The sequence below is a fragment of the Periplaneta americana genome, chromosome 6 (genome assembly GCF_040183065.1).
Source record: "Periplaneta americana isolate PAMFEO1 chromosome 6, P.americana_PAMFEO1_priV1, whole genome shotgun sequence".
Lineage (NCBI taxonomy): Eukaryota > Metazoa > Arthropoda > Insecta > Blattodea > Blattidae > Periplaneta > Periplaneta americana.
Genome location: NC_091122.1, coordinates 127,904,069 through 127,923,693, shown reverse-complemented (window position 1 = coordinate 127,923,693; position 19,625 = coordinate 127,904,069). Strand labels below are relative to the sequence as shown.

The window sequence follows — 19,625 nt, the reverse complement described above, 5'->3', positions numbered from 1 at the left end:
ATAAATCGTTAATATAAAATCAATATAATGAGAATTATAGTGAAAAAACATCACTGGTATCAGTCGTTAACCCTCCACCCCTTTGGTATGCAACTGTTAGTATTAGTAGTAGTATTAGTAGTTAGTATTTTTTATATAAGTAGCATGATTACAAAAGAAAGAAAATAATTTGTAGGTTAGCATAGATGAACCATTATATAAAGCTGGTATTAACATAGGCTACTTATATAGACCTATGTGATTTATTTAAACTTGCCTATAAGCTTTAACATTGTCGGTCGTTTCGGCTTTATTTTCATTAAAGCTGCTCAAAAATCAGGAAAAAAATCGTCATGTTTAAAATGATCAGAGCATAATCTGCTTGCATCAGGATTGAATTTATCCTGTCTTTTGCACGCAATTACCCACTTTTTTTTTTTTTTTTTTTTTTCAAATCTCTAAATCTTTAGGAATGGTAAAGAGAGACAACTCTTTATTTTTATCGTTAGAATTGTTGCATACTGCAACAGTACATCTTTGACCTGGCATAATGCATTCAAAACAACATAAACAAGAAAAAACACGAGATACTGCTTTGAATCATTTGAGCTTTGGCGCGCTTAGCTATCTTGTGACGTCAGAAGCGCTCTCCTTTCCCCGTCGATCCCTTGCCAACAAGCTCAATAATAATGCAACCTATGATAAGTTTAGAAGCCTTGATTTGCATTGTTCAAGACGGTATTGTGACGTGTTGAGCGATGAATGCGAATTCCATAGAGAATGAAAAAATGGAATAGCGTCAATTAGTAGAAGCTGTAGACAAGAAAATTGATAGTACTTGTGTTGTAAGTATCTTCGATCTGACTTTAAATGTACAAATAGTCAACGGCCGCAAGGGAGTTTAAATATTCATATTTTATGTTTAGAACGTACTTTCAGGTTTTCTAAAGTAATTGATAAAACTACGTAGCTACATTTTTATGATGCAGTTACGTATTGTGTTAATGTTACTTGATTTTTATCAACAGTAATCTCACTAGAGGTTTGATTTATCTAGAGAAAATCAAAACTCGAGTGGGATTTAATTGACTATTACACGATTAGAAGAAATTATATAAAGATTAGAAGTAACAAAGTACTCTAATACAATAAAATATTGACTTACGAAAATACTGAACTGTCTTCAAATGTATTACTGTACCATTGTATTCCGCTAGATGGCTATAGTGTGTTATGATTAGCTCACCGCCATCTGGATAGCTGTTTTCTTGTTATCAGCCTAGATCTAGGTTATCAGTCGTGTCAACTATAGAATCTTCATTGAACTCTATGGAGATTACTAGTCAAGAATGCTTTGTTGATTCAATTTCACTTTTATTAAAACAGTTAATTCCACTTCAATTATCCGGATCCCAATAATCAACGTCACTTGACAAATGATTTTCAATAAATCTTAGTATTAAACAATCTTCGATAGGTGACTATCCATAGTATCACACAGCAGAAGCTATAACATAACCTAAATATAATAAACAAGTGTGTGAAAAGTTATAATTAGGAATGATGGAATAAGAAAAGTTTTAATAAAGGATGATGAAATAAAAAATAAACATGAATAATTTTAAAAGGAACAATTATTGAAAGCACAATTTTCAAATTTGAATGTTTTAGTGGTTGGTGGTTCAGTTGATGTTACAGTGGACGTGTGCGTAAAAGTGGAACTGGTTGATGTACATGGTGTATTCCTCAACTTACGCAGGATTTCCGAATGGTGCTCTTCATTTATTTGTAAGTAGGGTTTCAGGGAAGATGCATTGCTATGACCAGTGATCTGTATTAATTCTTGTTCTTGAATGCCAATGCGAGTCATATTTGAAACTGCTGTGCATCGACCGGAGTGGTTTGTAATTTTGTGTTTTTTGACGTCCAGACCAGCTTTTTGTGCAGATAACTTAGTCCATTTTGAAATTTCATTTTGCCCAACAGGACAGTTTTTATACCATACCCCAGAAATGTTATATGTAGGATTGGGAGTAAGGAAAAAACGATCAGTTTTTAATATTGCACTGGACTTATGTTTCTCTGTTAATAATTTATAAAGTCTTACAGGACATCTGTCTGTGTTTTCCTTATTGGGAATAAGCCACTTCGTGTCTTCTAACTTGTGGTCACCACCTTGACAAGTTTTTGAAAATATAGAGTTGTAAATGATTCTTCCTGATGGAGTGCCATCGTTTTTCAGTTCTTCCTGGAAATGATGTGTAAGACACTTCACCGCTTTTCCTCCACGCCAAGCCAATTCCAGTGACGCAATGTGAAAAAATTTCATTTCCAAACCCAGTGGAGTATTTTCGTCACAAGTTTCTACAATAGAATTATATTCATCACTTTTTAGTGCTACAGCACTTTTCTTTCTTTTTTCTGGTAGGTTCTGAAGCTGTTTTCTTTTGGTATTTCTGGCATCTCTGGCACACTTAAATTCTATGTCAGAAAATGGGTTGAACTTACGTTTATATCGTTCATAGTAATTTTCTTGCAGAATTTTTGCTGTAACATTCCATATGGTTTTTACAGAGTATTCTTTATACTCTTGTCCGTCTCCCTTTCGCATATTGATGGCCCAGTCTTTCATAATTGTAGCGATCTGTTCAACTGGAGTGTCACCTAACAGTTTATGTTCCCGCTCAATACAAAATTGATTAAACTGGCTCCAAATACTGTTTCTGTTTCTCTTTGTGTTGTTTGGTGTCGTTCTGTCTATCATTTGATCTATTTCACTAATGTTAGCTTCACCAAAACGTTTGAACGGAGCTGCCATTTTCAGTTGACTGTCGATGCTATAAACAAATGGCGATCACAAAGCATGTTTCATAGTACCGTAGAGAATTTGCAGTTTGAAATGTTGGCAAATAAAGAAACAAATGCTAGGGACACGATAAAATTAAACAAATGCTAGGGACGCGATAAAATTGTGCGATAAGCAGCCATGATTGGTTGAAAGACGTCCTTTTGTACCGTTTCATTGGTCAACAGTAGTATGACGTAGTAAGAGTGTAATAGTCAGTATAAAAATCACAAATCTTTACTTTTTCCGAGAATATTAATTTCAAAACTCTTTCGCTTAAACATCATCTTCCTCTTGTTTTTATTAATTCTGTAACTGAAACTTCATTCTATACCTACTATGTTGGCTGCGTTTTTGTAATAGGATTTGAACTTTAATGTTGCGACTGTGTTCTTCCCACGTGTTCGTCTGTGTATTCGGTTTTCAAAAAATTAAATTTCTTTGCTTGTGTTCCCATTTTCTCAGGAACAATTGAAAGTAGGCAGTTTAAATGTCACCATTTTTTATCATGCTACTTGATGTCAGTAATGTAGTAATTAACGTACTAATAGAAAATATAGATCAGAAACTTCTGTATGAGTCAAAAGTTTTTCAAATAGTAATACAAGGGAAATAGGTTAATTCGACATTTGATAATATTCTATGCCACATCAATAAATTTAAGAATGCAGTTATATTGTCAGACTCAAAGCAGCTATTCTATCAATAGTCTCTAACACACACCTTCATCTCAAACAGCAGAAATAACTAAAATGCTCTCTCAATTAATATCACTCAATAAAAGAATTGTATTCCAATGGATACCATCCCATTGTGGAATCCTGGGATACGAGAATGCGGATGCTTTAGCAAAGAAGGGCAGCACTGCTACTTACAGATCTGTTACTAAATCTACGTATTACTCTGTGAAAAGATTTATTAAATCTACATACTTAGACTTCAACAAACAAAATTTGATAACACAAGCTCAAGGGAAAAAATGGAACTCTCTGCATCATAATCCACAGTTAATTCCCGATTTACCACGCAAATCGTCTGTAGCTGCATTTAGATTGGCAACAGGCCATGATTGTTTGGCTAAACACCTGCATAGAATTGGAATATATCAGTCCCCTAACTGCCCATTGTGCAACTCAAACCAAGAAATGGATTCGGAACACCTCGAAATCTGTGTTTCATTGGCTGGCCATGATAATATCTTTGAAAAATACTGGAGTGCAAGAGGTCAAAAGTATTTATTGTCAACCGCCTGGCATTAGAAAACAAAAACAACATTTGATAATTGAATAAATGTCTATTTCCCTAGTAATTACTTTTGAAACTAATGTTGATAATTGACATTGCGTTCCAATTTACGAATCTTAGGCCTACATTTTTGGAAAACTCAATAATACTTTCGTAAATGTCGGTCAAAGCGTGTAGATTTTTATAGAGAAAAAACACGCACGCACACACATACAAATGTTCTGTATTAAGGAAGGCATAGGTGAAATTACTAAATCTTATAGTTTTCAATCTGTTGAGCTGAAATTTTTATCACATGCTACTTTTATATGTCAGTTACATTGTGCAAAATCTCTTTTATCTAGCTTTGATGGTTTTGGAGATATTGTAATCAATTTAATTAATTAATATATAAATGGTTCCACACGTCGAAAATTAAAGAAAATCATGTTGAAAAAAATTCCTGCCATTTATTTCATCTTAATAAGGAAATATGTCATATGTCATTCCATAATGACACGCGTAACATTTTTTAAGTACCTAACTATGATCTTCAAAGGATATTTAATTAAATACTTAGTAGGCCTAATTCATGAAAAAGACATTACTGTCTTTTAACATAAGTATTCCTAAATGTAAACAAAAATTCTTAATGAAAAGGAATAATTAATAATGCAAAAAATATTAAATATTGTATAGTGTGACACACGAACATTTTCTTGCCACTAGATTTATTACCAAAATGGAAAATGTTCATATTATTGTGCCAAATGACGTAAATGCATTCTGTTGATTTCCAAACAATTAAGACACTTGTGTAGTACATATAACTGCTAAATCACGAACTTTAATAGTACATTATGCAACGAGCCTATAATGAAGGTAATTAAGAAGTGAGTATGGATATTTATGAAACGAGTGCAAGCGAGTTTTATAATTTTCATACGAGTTCTTAATTACCATTATAGGCGAGTTTCATACGACTTTTTATGCTCGACCATATTTCTAACTTGATTTTATTAACTTTTGAGCAATGTCCCATATGTTGTGAGATGTGCGCAGACGCGAAAGTATTGATTTTTTCCGAGGAACAGATGTCCACATTGACCTTGCTAGGCCATAAGAACCTACAGAGATAACACTGAAATTAAATTAGGCATTGAAAAACGAGATGACAAATTGAATTTATTTGAATATTATTTACAATTAACGCTAATTATTATAGTAACGGAACATAACCTTCTGCGACAGTATTGGATTTCCAGCCTCCGTGACTTTTCGCTAATTCTCTTTCGATTGCATATCCGAAAATAATCGATACTTGCGGTTTTATAACGGTAGAAAGCTGACCTGTCATTGGCTGAACAGTTGTAACCTGAGTCGTCATTGGCTGAAAGACCTGACCTTTATTGAGTAGGTGTACTTTAATGACATGCATTAAAGGTCTGCTACCAGTTGTATAATTACTACATTTCGGCATGGTCGAGCATAAAAAAAATTAACAGTGCCATTAAAAAACAAAATATTGCAAATGTGTTGTGACATACGAACATTTCTGTCATGTTGGTTACTAATTGTTTTAAATGCACTATAAATACATCACTTCTTGTGGAAGACTTATACACTATGCCTACAGTTCTTATTATACAAAACAACACTAGATTACACTAAAATACACTTTTAAATTGAAATATCCACGGTTGTTTACAACCATATGTGGTGATATTTCCTGTGTAATGTCATGTGACGAATATACCAATATGTCAACCATTTGTAGTACTTCCCTTCCTTGGACATCACAGACACTTTCAATTCTTCGCCACCACAAGATTTTGTAACTTCTTATGTAGCCTATATTTGACGGCTATTTTTACTTGGTCATTTAATGACACTGTATCAATCACTAGGTTATTTAGTGTCAATGGGATTGGTGATAGCAAAATGGTATTTGACGAGATGAGGCCGAGAATTCGCCATTAGATTACCTGACATTCGCATTATGGTTGGAGAAAACCTCGGAAAACCCCAACCAAGTAATCAGCCCAACTTTAATTCTTGAAAATACTATCAAAAAATGTTCAAAATGTATTAATATTTATATCAATAGAAAAACTAATATAGATTTAAAATGGCCTAACTTTTAGAATTGCTAAATGATACCTACGGTAAATTAATTAATGTTATTAAATAAAACGATTTTAAATTAATATCAGAAATTTAGTACCATTTACCTAATGTGCAAATAATTACACCAATTTATTTATACACAGGCCTAGTATGGTGGCTACCTGTTTACGATATAAATGTACTGCTTAAGCTTGTTTTTAATATGAAATAAATTAACATAAACCAATTTTTTAAGTTTTTAATTTAAGGAATTAAAAAAATAATAAATATTTTATACGAACTTTAGGCATAAATTGTCTTATGCTAATTTTAGGCCTACACACTATATTTTTACAACAGTTGTTGTTTAGTCTGTCCAAAGACAGGTGTGAACCTCACAAGTGATACCAAGAAGGCATCACTTATGAGGCAACTAGGCCAGGAGATAATGGGATAGCGTGGCCAGTTCCTTTCCCCCTTATAACAGTGTTATGGAACACATATTTTCAAGAGTGTTTAACTTATAGTTTATGTACATTGAAAAAAACGCACACACAATTATCTAAATCAACAATAAGTATTTGAAATTCCACTACTAATTATGTTTAGACGTAAAGACTTCCAATAACAACAAAATTTGTAACTGGATTTTAGGATAAACTTTAGTGACACACGAACATAACATTTTTGTCATTGTGTTCCGTGTGTCAGTGTTTTTCTTGTAGAATACGTACAGAAATCAAAATGTTGTCCATATAAGAAGTTGATTGTTATGTGATGTTTCTCACTTTTACATTTATGAAACATGAAAAAATTAAATGGTTTTGAAGAAATATAAACAAATGTCCATTTGAGCGTGACACACGAACTCTCAACCTTTCCTTGTAATAATTGCAATAAAGCACGAAATAATCATTGTATTACGGTTTCTGTGCATTGTAATTATTAACAAAGGTCCTCACTTCATTATTAATTGCATTTAACATACAGAAGTAATGTTTTATTTGCCTTAAATATGCATTCAAATATGTGATTTCTAGTAGATAATTTCGCGCTCTTAAACCACAGATTTCTTGGTGCTTTTTCTCCCACATACGTGTTGTTACACAATGAGTGTTTTCAGATTCAAAAAATTCGGATCATAACGAAAAAAATGACATATAACAAGCAGAGATTCGTGAGATTTTTATTTTTCGTGAAAATGTCGCATTTTTGTGGAATGACACTCAAACATAATTTTATTCTGGTATCATTGGTCTTTGAGAATCGCATTTTTGTCACATTTTTGCCAAAATTTCACCTGTGCCTTCCCTTAAGATTTATCGTATTACTTCCATTTTTGTCCATGGATGGGGAGGTAATTACAAATAATTCTCTCCATTTCGTATTGATTTTTATACCATTTTGTAAAGTTTCGTTTTATTTTCCGACAATCTTATACAAATATAATTATTGCTCCTTTCCAGTGCTTAATATTTTCATTACTCACGACACTAACGTTCCTTTGTTGGTTATAGTGATCACATAAGTTGACTAAGAATTTCGTAAGGGTAGATTTTACATGGAAATAGAGTTGAATGCAACCTATTACTATTTTTCAGCCCTCGGCCCACAAGCGCGTAAGAACTCTGCTACTTAAAATTTATTTGCATGGGAGACAGCAAGAAACAAAATAATAATGAGTAATAATTTAAAAGTATATATCTTTATCGCATCGATTCAAAATTATAGATCATAAAAATTTCAGTAATAGAAATATTTATGTACTACATATTATGTGGTAAAAATGAAGTTATGTTGTATATATTCAGTGCAGTTGTATTCAAAATAAAGCATTATTGAAACCATCAATGACGTTATGTTTTATCAAACTCTCAACTGTAACATTCTACAGTTTAAGATAGCCCTAAAGTAGGATTTATTTTTTTCATATCTTTAAACTTCATGCATGCAGTGACCGCCACGTCCCAAAAGAAGAAATAAAAATTGGTATAATACGTTTTGTTATTGTCGTTGCTTTGAATATATGTTAGTTTTATAATTTAAACATCATGTTATTCTGTGTTGCAATACAGCTATGATCATCCATGAATTAAATTTATATTAATTGAGAATCTTTTTAATACGAGAAAACAGAAACAAGTGAGTAACATTCCTTTCTTTTAAGAACCATCCCCTCTGGTGTTTATTACTCGTATTTGCCCATATACAGTCTCTTGCCTTTAATTTATTAACTTTAATTACACTTTTAGGGAATTTTAAAGTAAATGTAAAATATTTTTGGTCATTTTTCTCAGTCATTTCTAGGTCGTCAACATCCGTCCCTTCCTTATTACTAGGATTCGGGTTTCTTTGACGTGTCATATTTTATCCTGATCTATTTTTACAAACCTAAGTTACATTAAACACATTTCTATCATTTCTGAACAGGTTTATTTTTGGTTATATAAATGCATTTTTTTCCATTTTATCATTGTCATAAATGTCCGCCATGTTAGCTCTGTGGTCACGTGTCTGCCTTCAGACTATCCGACCTGGGTTCGATTCCTGGTGAGATCAGAAATTTTCATGTAAAATTTCTACCTCAGGTCTAGAAGAGATGGTGGTGCACAACTTCCAATCACTAAATTGTCCACCAATATGCCTTGGTTAAATCTCAAATCTCTCCACAGTGCATATGAAGAGAAAGCATGTGTCACTGTTGATAGTGATTCGTCCGTCGGACGGGAAAGTTTAGCCTGGCGGCTCCCTTGGTGCTATTCGACAGGAATACGCTACGTGCCAGCAAGGGATTTCACCTTCTCCCTTCCTCACCCATTCCCTACACTACACTTACACATACACTCACTCTAGTACACCACATAACTCTTCAGAAATACTCATCATGTACAGTATGTCCCGCCGAAGTGGTGTGCAAATTGAAAATGGGTCACAGTGCAACCATCTGTCCGCAGTGTGTGGAACCCGAATCATGTAAGTGAAAGGATAGGCATTAGACACATACACATCCCCCATTTCTATACTAGTTCCACAGCTTAAAGCTTCAATGTTAATGTAAGATGTGGGTTTCCTTCCCACTGGTAAGAATGGGAAATATGAGTTGTTGCAATATAAAATAAAATTCACAAGATCAACACGTTATATACAATCCTTTCAGCCTCATCCTATAGGAACCATGCCCACTTGTATCCACATCTTTAAGCTTCGATGTTAGTGTAAGATGTATGGGATGAATTTTTGCTGCGTGGTTTCCTGACAGCTGCTAAAATAAAGAAATGTTAGTAAATTGGACTATATAGGTTAATGCGATATAAAATAAGATTTACAAAATGCAAGATATTCTATACCAGTGATCGTCAGCACTCGCTGAAATGTGCAATGGGTACGCGGTGCCATCCTGTTCGCACTGTCGTGCAACAGGGAGAGATAGAGAGCATACCCGCTAGCAGCTATGAGAGCACTATAGTGCACTGCGTTTTCCGCAGGTAAGAGAGGCTAGCCCCAGAGTGCTCTGTGCTGACGACCCTTGTTCTATACAGTCACTTTCCGTATTATCCTATAGGAACCACGCCCACTTGTTGACCAGTTAATACATGGCGGATATAGGTTCAAATGTTTCAAAGATGGCGGCGCAATCGCCAATCTATATTCTTACTTCTAACTCGTTGGACGCGACGTAATACAATATAGTCATATGGGTTTTCAGCTTTGCGGGCACTGTTAATCTCGCTTTCTCGATTATTGTTCATATCTACTAGAAATGTATGTTTTCCACCGACTATTTCCAGATAAGTAGGCAACAATATAATTTATTGGCATATATGAATACCTTCTAATAAGTATGGTAGAGTAGAAACATCTTTCAAGTTGACAAAAAAAAAAAGACTTCTTCAATTGATAGGGCTTATTTGCACATCATGTTTTAGAAATCAAGTTAATTCTGCCTCTAATACATTCAATGAAATACCTACTGGATTTTATAAGTTTGTACGATAATATGCAGAACGAAATGGAAGTAAAGCAATAGAAATTGCGGGTGAATTCAGATAAAATCATTTCGTAGTATTCTAAGACGATATGCTGTTTTTTGTTCTGTGTGTTAGCAGCTACCTGATTGCGTAACTATCAGAGAGCGAAGTGAGTTTTTTAATTTTTATGTCAGATTATAGAGTAGACGTCAGTGGCGGATCGTACCTGAAAATAATAGAATGCTACAAAATATTGGGAAAACTTTAGTATACGGATACCTCAGTAACAATTATCTTGAAATACTAAAAAGAGCAGATTTGTCTGTGTTTGTCGAATTAACATCATCATATTTCCGAAAAGGCATTTTTCAGTGCCAATAGCTAATTTATTTTGTGTGCACAAGATAGGAATTTTGGAGTAAGAGGGAAAGGAAGGAAGGCATCCGTGTTCTGAAATGTATCCTCTTTTATCTTTGACACCTGTCGTAGAGCATGAATTACCGCTACTGAATAATGGGTAAGGGAAGCAGAACATATTATCCTGTCACTGTTCTCATGAATTTTCTAGTGTACATATAGTTTTTATCATTCTTTGCTTTCTGCACAATATTGAGATCTGGTATTGGCTGCCATAGATATTTAATTATAATTGTATCTTCTAATCATAGGCGGAGAGAGAATCGTTTCCTTGGGGGGGGGGGCAATCAAAGCCATAGAATCCCCATATAACGGGGTTATGGGGGACATCATTTAACTCCTCCCCCCCGTCATAGCTTGACCATGGTACAGTATAATATATCGGAATATGATCATTTAATAAAGGTATTTTCGGGGGGCATGTTTCTTACAGTGTTACAATAATACTGGAAAGCTTGCCTATTTAGTATTGCAAGAGGCGGCGAAAAGTGGCTTGTGCTGCTATCTAGCGGCTTGGATTGTTTATACACTTCTTGCGGCGTGCTAGGTTACGTGAGGAAAAACGGAGAGTTGTTCATTTGATGTCAATAAAAAATGCAAATCAGTAGTTTTATTTAGTAACAAGGTTCACAACATTTTAAATTAATAAGACGTTACAAAGTTATTGGAACAGAAATGAAATGAAACAATTCTCGTATTTTCAAATGTAAGTATGATTTAGTTATGCATGAATTTAGAAACTTTCATAGATTGTTTATTTCGTTTCTTAGCTAATGGTTATCCATTTTATTTTTGATGTAACAATTTATTTTCACACTGAAATATTTGTCAGTGAAGATACCGGCATAGTCGCTGCTTTAGGGATGAAGCCTGTATCTTGTAAGTTATCTTTTACATCAAGCAGATGCGATTTTAAAATTTCTGCAGGCATTGCATCTTTTGATAGAAAATAACATACGTAGTTTCCTTTAAAATTCTGCACATTCCTCGAATAATGAAAACCAGTGCTTGGTTTGCAAATGGCACTTCTAAAATTTTTACGTCAGTTGAAGTTTGTTGATTATGCCTATCTATACCTAATTCAATGAATCCCTCAAAGTGTCTGCTTTAGCATTGTAAGTTATATTTTCCTTCAAATACATTTTATCGTCAACAATAATAGTTACAACCTTTTCATTCAATGGTACAATGTCGTATTTTATTTTTAATAATTGATTGTAAAATGGCGCGACTTATACCGGGCCTATACCAAATTCATAAAGTCAATTTTTGAGAGATCTAACTGTTGGTAAACATAATTTTCTTCTTAGAAATCTTTCGCCCTGAGGTGAACATAAATGGAATGTTGCGGCAAAACTTTTATCGCAACTGGAATATCGTTTCCCCATTTCCTTATTTTTATGCACACTTGTGACTAATGAATACATCATCTTGAACAATTTTAATTAAATTAACATTTGGACTTGCTGTGTTTAGAGCTGTCATTTCCGCTTGAGCCAGTTTTTATCTTTTAGGATTTCTTGCATCGTAAAAAAATGATCTTAATTTAGTGAAATATTAATGCCTTTAAAATATAGGACTAGGCAAATTATTTGTCCGAATAACTACCTGAATCACCTATTATGAAAAAAACATGAGTCCCTTTCTTCACAAAATCAACAATTCACATTTCGTATGTTACATATCCCATGACACACTATTTGGATAAAAAAGTAAAGACTTTCAATTTTTTATACGGAGAAACTATAAAGAAATTGTGTTTTATATGAACAATGTAAAGTAGATTTATACAGTGTAGTAACTGTTTCAGTTAACATAGAGAATATGTCACTGCTAATGCACTATCTAATTACACAATGGAGGAGTATCGTCTGTCATTTCTGTCTAATATCAGAAAACCCGCAGCTTCCTCGATGCAAGATCTAATATGTTTATTTGGGACCTTCGCGATTCTTTTATTGTGCTTTGATTTTGACTCATATTTTCGGAAGAAGGAGCTGTTAAATTCAGTGAAGGAATAACTATTATCTTCAGTCTGTTATTAAAAACAGAGTATTAAAAATTAACAGTCCTATAACTGATTTGAAACTTCGGTATACTTTTCCAATTTATTACACTCTGTTTTTACTTATCCCTAATGTTTCGAATTATGGTTATTGAAATCCGATAATCAAAAGTGATCTGAATATATTTTGTGATTTTTGTACATAATAAGCTATGCTCCATCCCTCTAATTTTAAACGTTTCGTCTACAACTGTTGACAGTGTTTTTAGTTAGTACTCGCATTTTGCTTATGATATTGTTTGTGTTTTGTTTTTTAAAGAAGTTTATATAATGACGCAAATAGCGATAGTAGCTGACGCGCCCTATTAAATCTCATTAACTAATGTCAGTCTGCGTTTATTTACCTGTATGAAAATGGCACACCTAAAAGACAAAAGCAAATAACTGTAGTAGCCTACTGGTAGTAGAAGCAGTAGTAATAATAAAATATAATAATAATAGTAATAATAATAATATTAATAATAATAATAATCATCATCATCATCATCATCATCATCATCATCTTGTAATAGAAAAGTAATATTCTGCAGGTGTTTACATGACTACTCCCAATCTCTATCTTTTGGAAATCTAAAGAAAGGTCTAGCATAATTTGCTAGGCATAGTTTTTAAAAAACATAGAACAAACATTTCCATGTTTAACTGATATTGTGTAGGCTACAACTATAATGAAAATAATCCTTAGGACATCATGAGTTTACTGAAGAACAAAGCTCATATCACAGTTCAACATGCTATTCGTCACTCATCCTCGCTGCCTACAATCCCTGCCGCTAGATAGCACTGGCGAGTCATTCGCCACTTTTACCGTGAACTTTCCAGTATTTTACACCCATATTCGCGATGTTTCGGACCGAGTTGTATAGGGTTTGAACTGTAGATCTACTACAAATTATAATAGGGCATAATTTAATCAATATTCCGAAATTAAAGGACGAGGAAACTAAGCAACATTATCAGGTCGAAATTTCAAATAGGTTTGCCGTATTAGCAAGTTCCGACGAAGTTGAGGAAGAGTTAGATGTCAATAGCATGTGGGAAAATATCCGAGATAATATCAAAATTGCAGCTGAACAAATCATAGGTTATTATGAAACGAAGAAAAAGAAACCGTGGTTTGATGAATATTGTTGCATGGTAGTAGAAAGAAGGAAACAGGCAAAATTGAAATTCTTACAGGACCCAGTTGAGGTGAATAGAGATAATTATTTCAATATGAGACGGGAAGCAAAACGTACACTTAGGAATAAAAAGAGAGAATACTTGAAGGAAAAATTGAATGAGGTAGAAACAAATAGTAAAAATAAAACATTAGAGATTTATATAAGGGCATAAAGGAATTCAAGAATGGATATCAGGCAAGGGTAAACGTGATCAAGATGAGAATGGTGACTTGCTTGCAGACGCTCATTCAATCCTGAACAGATGGAAAAACTATTTTGGACAACTACAATATACATAGGCCAAATAGAAATGATCGGGACGAAATTGAAATACAAACTGCTGAGCCATTTATACCCGAACCCACAGTTTCTGAAGTCGAAATTGCGATAGAAAATCTGAAAAATTATAAGTCTCCAGGTATCGATCAAATTCCAGCAGAATTAATACAAGAGGATGGAAGCGCATTATCTAACGAAATTTATAAGCTTGTACTTGCTATATGGGAAAAGGAAATTGTACCAGAACAATGGATGGAGTCCATTATCGTACCTATCTTTAAGAAGGCGGACAAGACTAACTGTAGTAACTTTCGAGGAATATCACTTTTGTTGACGTACAAAATTTTGTCCAATATTCTTTTGAGAAGATTAACTCCGAACGTAGATGAAATTATTGGGGATCATCAATGTGATTTTAGACGTAATAGATCAACTATTGACCAGATATTTTGTATTCGACAGATAATGGAGAAAAAATGGGAGTATAAGGGTACAGTACATCAGTTATTCATAGATTTTAAAAAGGCATATGACTCGGTTAAGAGAGAAGTTTTGTATGATATTTTTATTGAATTTGGTATTCCCAAGAAACTAGTTCGATTAATTAAAATGTGTCTCAGTGAAATGTACCGCAGAGTTCGTATAGGTCAGTTTCTGTCAGATGCGTTTCCAATTCACTGTGGGCTAAAGCAAGGAGATGCACTATCACCTTTACTTTTTAACTTTGCTCTAGAGTATGCCATTAGGAAAGTCCAGGATAACAGAGAGGGTTTGGAATTGAACGGGTTACATCAGCTGCTTGTCTATGCGGATGACGTGAATATGTTAGGAGAAAATCACAAACGATTAGGGAAAACACGGGAATTTTACTGGAAGCAAGTAAAGAGGTAGGTTTGGAAGTAAATCCCGAAAAGACAAAGTATATGATTATGTCTCATGACCAGAATATTGTACGAAATGGAAATATAAAAACTGGAAATTTATCTTTTGAAGAGGTGGAGAAGTTGAAATATCTTGGAGCAACAGTAACAAATATAAATGATACTCGGGAGGAAATTAAACACAGAATAAATATGGGAAATGTCTGTTATTATTCGGTTGAGAAACTTTTATCATCCAGACTGCTCTCGAAAAATCTGAAAGTTAGAATTTATAAAACAGTTATATTACCGGTTGTTCTGTATGGTTGTGAAACTTGGACTCTCACTTTGAGAGAGGAACATAGGTTAAGGTGTTTGAGAATAAGGTTCTTAGGAAAATATTTGGGGCTAAGCGGGATGAAGTTACAGGAGAATGGAGAAAGTTACACAACACAGAACTGCACGCATTGTATTCTTCACCTGACATAATTAGGAACATTAAATCCAGACGTTTGAGATGGGCAGGGCATGTAGCACGTACAGTATGTGCGAATCCAGAAATGCATATAGAGTGTTAGTTGGGAGGCCAGAGGGAAAATGACCTTTAGGGAGGCCGAGACATAGATGGAAAGGTAATATTAAAATGGATTTAAGGGAGGTGGGATATGATAGAGAATGGATTAATTTTGCTCAGGATAGGGACCAATGGCGGGCTTATGTGAGGGCGGCACTGAGCCTCCGGGTTCCTTAAAAGGGAGTAAGTAAGTACGGTAAGTATAATTTAAAACAATCCCTCTCTTTTTTTCTCTCGTACAGAATAGTTTAATAGTTTATATTACATGTCTAAGAACAATATGTGCAGACAAGGTCAGATAAGCCAAGAACAATTACAAAGACTCTATACGAACAAAAAATTCTTCATCGCATATACTGTACATCAGCATTTCTCAAACGTTTTTGAAGTGGGGACCACTTTTTTAAGTCAGAACAGTTCCACGGACCACCTTACTCTTGTTCCCTTCGAAAGCAAATTTATCATTTTTGTAGCATATTTTAATACCAGTATATTTATATTTTAAGACGGAATTGATTAATTATAATACTTTTCTAATTATATTTTTTGTAGCCAATCACAAGTAACTTATAACAAATTCTGTGCATTGTTGATTCATCGCTTGCTTGTTAGCTGTTTGAAATCCTTCTTATGTGGTACACACAGCAGTTTTCCATGTCTCTGTTAACTACTGCCTATTATAAATACTGGAAAACTGGCTTCGATCCGGATCTTTGAAAAGAAAGGAACATGCTGATACTATTGATTTAGGCAGTGCTAATAGTTCAGAAGCTGAGTGTGAAGAAATATAGTATTATCAGTTAGAGTGCCATTAAAGAAATATCTAGTCAGTATCTAGTCAAAGAAAAAATAATTTCGTAAATATGACTTGGTACTTGAATTTACTTGGTGTGGCAATGAGAGTGAACTAAAACCTCGGTGTGTTGTTTGTTACGAAGTGCTTTCGAATGAGTATATGAAATTCGAGAAATTGAAATGGCGCTTAGAGACGAAACACACAATTGTAAAAAGTAAACCTATCGGATTTTAAAATAGACAGAGTCTAAAATTTCTTATATCATCATCTGGAAGAAAAAATAAAAAAATGAATGCAGAAACATGCCCGATTTTCAACAAGTAAAGATGCAATTTGGCACGTTCTATTATTGGTGTACGACGTACTGTACGTTCCCCATTTCAATGTGCATAATGGGTGTCGGCAAAACTATTAAGAAAGTCAATACATGAAAAGGTTCGGTACTTTGGTCCTCTGTTATGAATTCGGGTGGTCTCTGGCTGGGATACAGGCGTGGCGCCAGAAATTGCATGAAATATCAGTACTGGGAGAAAAAGTGAAAGGCGATTACCGTGTGTCATTTCCAAACTCAGAGATTTTCAGCTATAGTGTGATATGCAATTCCTTTGAATTTTATTTTTTCTTCCGTCTTTTTTGAAGGACCACAAGGGCAGAACTCGAAGACAAGTGGTCCACGGTCCATAGTTTGAGAAATGCTGGCTTTAGGGAATCTTTACTCAGAGGAAATCTGAAGTACAGGGACATCACTTTATTTTTACCAACATTTTTAACATTAACCTGGCTATACTCGGAAACACTGTTACCCCCTTCCATTACAGGAGTTTGGTGTTACTAGTGCAATATGTGAACAAATCATTTTACTAGCTATAGGAGGAGAGTAAAGTAGTGTATCCATTTATGTTATAGAGAAATGCGATATTACGATTTTCAGTTTGTTTATTACTTTTAAGGTATTTTATCAAAATACAGTAGAGTAGTAACAGTTTTTTTTCACAAACTCAACTCTTCAGGCAGTTGTATTCAATATATAATGGCTACTTTATTCAGCATATTACCGTACTTTGGGTAACTCTAATTTCACTTCTGTTCAGTCCACACAGATAAAGTTATTCAGTCATGCTACACACCGTACCTGTGCGAAATAAGCAGGGGCAGGTGTTTATGGAGATTACGAAAATCACGACATAATAAATATACAATAGATTTTTACTAATCTTTACGAATTAAGTGATTCTGATTAATAATATGCGGATAAAATAATCACGACAAATCGCGAAATATAGTTCTAATAGCGAAATATGAACACATTCGCGAATTATTATTATTGTGTCGTTTTATAGCGAATTTCATATTCTGAGTTCTTTTTTCGGACTATTTTTTCTTTTGAATTTGTTATAATATCGAAGTAGGCTACATTGCATGGTATTCCAGGTGTTCTGATTACATTAGTGAACAAAAAAGACTGAGAATTCAACATTTCACTAATAATTTGAAAGTGTTAATTTGAGGGCTGCAAGTTTTTTTTTTTTGTGTTTAATGCATGTGTGTTAAATACAGTCTCAATTCAACAAATATTGTCTATTGGCCATACCGCACCTTTACCAGAATCTAACGAACCTTTAATATTAATTATTTGGAAAGTAATATTCATACTGAGTTAATACTCCAATTTCAAAATAATTGTATTTTTCAAAATTTCCATTAATATCCGTCAAGAGTACAAATCAATCTCCAACAATCTCCGCCGACACCAATATTAAAAAAAAAACAGAAATGATGAAGTTAATCTCCATAAATACCTGCCCCTGGAAATAAGCTTCAATAATATAGGCTCCTTCTTCTATAGAAAACGCAACCATATTTCTGAAATACACTATACTCTGTACTGTTTACTTCACTGCTAGCAGACTTCGAATGCAACAGCGGTCGTAAGTTTGTGTGGCTGACGGGAGCAGGAGCATTAGTGAAAGGGGTGGGAGTCAAGTACATTCAGAAACGCAGGTACAATAAAAATGCAAGTACAAATAAAGTGATGTCCCTGTACAATAGTTTATCTTCTGTAACATAATACGGAATAGAAATTAAAGATTAACTAATCAGTGAAATGTAACATTCCTTCCTTCTTTATCTTTACATCCGTGTGCATTGCTGCAATTAAAAGCAGCACTCGAACGAACATACTTATTCAGCTCAACCAAACAAATGGCCACCCGTCGGCTGTTCAAATTGGGAGCATAACACTAGCGCCAGTGAGCGGTCTAGCGGTTATTTAGTAAGTCTATGCACAATAATGAGCACGGTGTTGTGTGGAAAAGCATGACAAAATATTACGGTTGGGCAAGGTGAAGTGCTGTTCTGCGCATGAGCAGACACTACTAGCCGTGCTGAATTGGGAATCAGCACGTTGGAAACGTTTGAGAGTAAGGATGGATTCCATTGAGTCTGTAACACTAAATTATCAAAATAGTGAACTATTATAGGACTAAGTAGAATTTGTATTGTGTGTGAGTTGTTTTAAATACCATTTCGACGATAATTTTATGGCGTGCTGCAGTACGTTAGTACGTAGGGAGCGCCGTCACCGGTAGACGTAGATTTCTGTGTTGGCGGTCATTCAAGTTGTATTCAGCCTCACCGCCTGCGAAGGTAGACTGCCAGCAGTACTTGTACAGACCTCAATGAGCGATGGTTCTGAGCTCGTTTCCTGGAAATACAGTCGAAGGTGAAAGAACAATTAAAAACTATTGTAATTAGCTAGGATTTTGAAGACAAAACATTTCTAAAAATAATTAATTACTTTTTAGACAGTCATTTCATAATGACAACTTTTCGATCCCCATTTTAGTATCGAAAGTCACTGATTTCTGCATCCATAAACTAGCGTGCTTAAAAGTAAATTTCCGTGCCTGAAAGTACTTTTAAACACGCTAATTAGAAATACTGAAAACATAAATTCCTCCTATTTATTTATTATAAAAATATCCACAACACAATTATTTAAATTGGTAATTACAACATTTGGAGATTTCATACCTACCTTATTCTCTTACGAATCACTCATTTTCGTTCTATATTAAGTATTAAATTACATAATTCTGATTGTTGTCTTATACAGTGTAATTGTCCGGTCCGATTATTAAAGAGTCCTTTGAGGTTAAGTATTTAGGCATAATTTTCGATAATCATTTAAAATGGAACCAACACATTAATTACCTTTGTAATAAATTACGCAAAATAGTATATTATTTTGTTTTATTGAGGAATTACTTGTCAATAAGTTTATTACGCACAATATATTTAACTTTATTTCAATCGGTAATTATGTATGGAATTATAGGATGGGGTAGCT

The 19,625-nt window shown here is 34.0% G+C and overlaps 1 protein-coding gene across 2 annotated transcripts in view; it reads left to right on the top strand.

Annotated features, from left to right (window-relative positions):
* Positions 1–19,625, top strand: part of LOC138701721 (uncharacterized) — a 384,144-nt gene that overhangs the window by 29,698 nt on the left and 334,821 nt on the right. The window lies entirely within an intron of this gene.